At 38.8% G+C, this 3,930-nt stretch overlaps 1 pseudogene; it reads left to right on the top strand.

Annotated features, from left to right (window-relative positions):
• The first annotated feature begins 2,867 nt into the window (after positions 1-2,867).
• On the top strand, positions 2,868-3,712 carry LOC118752187 (annotated as a pseudogene).
• The last annotated feature ends 218 nt before the right edge of the window (positions 3,713-3,930 follow it).

Below are 3,930 nucleotides of genomic sequence, written 5' to 3'. Positions count from 1 at the left end.
TTAATTGAGGCCGTATCCCTCAGTGTTTTACAACAGTAAAGAGCGCCTTTTAGCATTCCCATTCTTGCGATTTCCAAGGAGCCATTGACGCCTCTTGCACTACACATATTGTCGGTCCAAAGAATGATCAGTGGATCTAGCCTTACAGCAAACATGGCGGAGTGTAGTCTTGTTAAACCAACAAAGGCTGTCATCGAAATTTTTGTAGTAGAACACTTATTAAATACTCGCAACCAGGGTTGGCACCTCACGAAACCGATTGCGTAGTAAAAGACCAGAAAAATCGTAGTAAAAAATAAAAAAATCGTGGCAGAAGATAAAAATTAGTTATTATTTTAAAATCGTATGCATATTTAATATTTCAAAACAAAACATTACAATTAAATTTCACTAAAATTTGTACTCTTTTAAGTAGATGTATATGTTGTATTATACTTGTTTCTTTTACAGTGGCGTTTGCCAAATACCGAACTTATAGAACTAAACACTTTTTGCCACGAAACTCCTCACTCGCCATAACAGGTGAAAATTTACTTTATTTGAGAGCATTGATAGTTCGATTTCTACGGAATATTACTTCTGTTGTGCCGCTTTTTATCTGTGACAACGAATCCATCGTGGAAGTAGTGCGACACGCAGTCATTGTTACCTCTTTGTGCAACTTCGTACCCCTCTCGCACATTGAATGTCTCTGTCTGTTGTTCGAAAATTTGTCGGGTGGTGCCCATTTATAATGCAGATATTTTTGGTCACACATTTTTGAAGTTATTTACAAACAGTTGCTGCCTATAAGTTGAATTGAATATAAAAAGCGTAGTAAAAATAGGATAAAACGTAATGAGGTATCAAATTTTAAAGTTTTTGAAAAATCGTAGCAAATTTACTACGATCGTAGCAAAGTGCCAACGTTGCTCGCAACCACCTTGGGCATGCTTTTTTCAACCGGTCTACCTAAGCTCGATAAGCCTTGCTGGAGTTTTCTGAAACAAGGCAGTGCATGGTATGTACATACTGGGGGGGTCGAAACTATTTGCCATCCTACTTTCTTTAGAAACAAAGACAACTCTTACCTCCCTCTAAGACTTCGTTATATACATATGCACGTATGTAAGTATTTAGCTAAGGAGTAGACTAGCCCCATAAATTGTGGTTAGCAGGGGTGGTTGAACAGATCTAACAGTCCAAGCCACCTTACGCCCAGTGAAAACATACTTAACTATATATACATAGATCGTTTTGTTTCCTAAGCAAAACATCATAATTTGGAATATTTTTTTATTTTCATATTGCCAGGTTTTTTCGTAAGTCGCGCCAATAGTGGTTTGAAAGAATGTACCTCTACGTATGTATGTATAAATATGTTTGTATGTATTTTTATTAATGCAGTGATTGTGAGTATGCTGTGTTCAGGTATAGTTAGTACATATTCCCAGTATGTATGTAAGTAAATATATTGTACGTATGATGGTGTCACTGCACTGCAATGCGCATCATAACCACCAACTGATGGAATTAAAAAATCACAATAACACTTAAATTTCATATTCCACGATTTCAAGGATGTAGCTATGCGAACTTACGTACATATGTACATTAGGGTTGTCCAGAAACTGCTCTTACCACCTATCCCACCTATCCCATATCGAAACAATATACGCATGTTTTTTTTAATTTCGAAATTAAAAATATTCAGAGGTATTATTATTCGAAGTCTCTTAAAACAAAGCGGAGTTTTCGATCGAAAAATATTGATTTTCAAGAATTCCATAAAATTTCTACGAAAAATGTTTTTTTTTCTCATATAAAATACATCGAAAACTTTGAGTGACCTCTAAATATTTATTTTTAATTTAAAAATAAAAAAGCGTGGGTGGATGATTATGGCATAGAACAATTCTACGGTGTTAAAGCACTAAAATTTCAACTTACTTTTTTTGACCATCCTAATGTGCATATATAGGTATATACATACATATCTCAGATGTGTTTACGGAAACGTTGATGCTCGGTATGCAAAGGACCTCAGCTCAACTCCCAACTTCTCGCATAGCGGCACATAAGAAATTTGTCCGAAATGAAAACAAATGTGCGGTCTCTGCGGATATTTTCTCGTTTGCCAGAGATGTCGAAATGAGATGAGGGCAGCAACGACAACACCAAGAGGGCCTCAACCAGCGATGCCAACTTTGTTGCTTCGGCCGTCTATCAGCAAGAACAAGCAAAAACAATGAGATGCTGCAACGCAAACAGCCGGTCAACAGTAAAAACGAAAACAACTGATAGAAACCATGGTGGCCGGTAAATTGTTGTTTTAGTTGTGCACTTCGAGTTAAGCCCCCAGCATTTCATTTGCATACGAATTCCACATGGTTGACGCCTAGCTGGCTGTTTTGGGGGCAGGACTATTATGGCACCGTTCGCTATTGAGCACATGTAGCGCCTACATAAATTCTACATACATTCATATGAATTTATGGCCATATATCGATTTTTGTGAAACTGCATGCGAAGAGTGGACAGCAACAACAAATATTGAAATATCGGACGCTGAAGTGTTTTGCATGTGCAGATGATGCATATCGCCGTTTAAAGTACAAAAGCGCGTATCTAGAAAATGCAAAACCCCGTATGTGAGGTTGCCAAAATTTTATAGGACAAAGTAAAACTTGTCTTATTTAAAACGGTGCTCTCTTGTATCTATAATTATCTCTTCTTCTTACAAATAAGTATCGATATTTTAGTATGAATCGATAAGAGCTTGATGCCAGGAGCTTCCGGTTAGAAAATATCTTTTTTGGCGCAAATGTCAGTTACGAGGTTTTGCACTATTTACTATAAACAAAATCATTATCATCCTCCGTTAGCAAATGAGTTAAATTATGGTTGAATTCGCAGTTCAAACGCATGGCGAGCTTTACACTGAGAAAGTTCGCAATGCGCTCAAAGATGCTGGTAAAGTGCAAATTGGTGCAGCTGAGGGCCGAGTTACTGTGGAGGCAAAAAAGCGTTGGTGCATTTTAAAGGAAAAAATCGATTGCCTGGGTCGAAAAGCCATGTTAGTCGGCTTTGGTGGACAGCCTGCTGTGGCGATTATAAATGCAACTGGCAGCGATATAGATCGCACCCCAATACAGGGCATATTACGTTTTAGTGCGCTGACCAAGGATCATCCCGGCGTAGTGGTAGACGGTGTTGTGGATGGCCTAACGCCGGGCTTACACGACTGCATGTACATACACGAGGCAGGGGATATATCCAGCGGTTGCGAATCGCTCGGCGAGCCCTATAATCCACGCGGTTTACCTCATGGTGGACCAGATGATACACCTGATGCGCGACATGCTGTAGATTTGGGTAATATACGCGCCGATGATAGAGGCCGAGCAACATTTCGTTTTGTAGAGCCAGTTTTGGCAGTGTGTGTGGGATATCATAGGGCATTCGGTGGCTATAACAGCTAACGCAGACGATTTGGGTAGAGGTGGTAATTCGAAGAGTCGTATAGATGGTAACCCAGATGCACGCATTGCCTGTGGTATAATTGTACGTTCAGCGGGAATTTTGGAGAATCTAAAAAGAAAAAATATGCGCATGTGACGGCGTAACACTATGGGATGAACGAAATAAGCCGATAGCTGGTGGTGATCGAGGGCAGAAGTTGTAATGGGGTTACTGTTACCGTATTAATCTTAATTTCTAGCATAAGAATTACGCCAGGCGTTTGGATTTGTAATTATACTAATAAACTGCGGCGATTTGTAGGTCATAAAGAGTAAATAAAAGAAAATTTCTGCCCGAAATCATGTCAGATGATTTTCATATGTACCTCATGTTATTTTGTTTTCAGGCACCTACTCTAGCTCATGCTAACTAATGAATTATGAACCGTTAGAAGCAGAAAATTTTTTTTTGTTGGTTCTTTGCTATACT

This window comes from Rhagoletis pomonella, unplaced genomic scaffold, assembly GCF_013731165.1.
Source record: "Rhagoletis pomonella isolate Grant_MI unplaced genomic scaffold, Rhpom_1.0 Rhpom_scaffold_01292, whole genome shotgun sequence".
Classification (NCBI taxonomy): Eukaryota; Metazoa; Arthropoda; class Insecta; order Diptera; family Tephritidae; genus Rhagoletis; species Rhagoletis pomonella.
The sequence above is the reverse complement of the archived record's forward strand: the minus strand, read 5'-3'. Positions and strand labels throughout refer to the sequence as shown.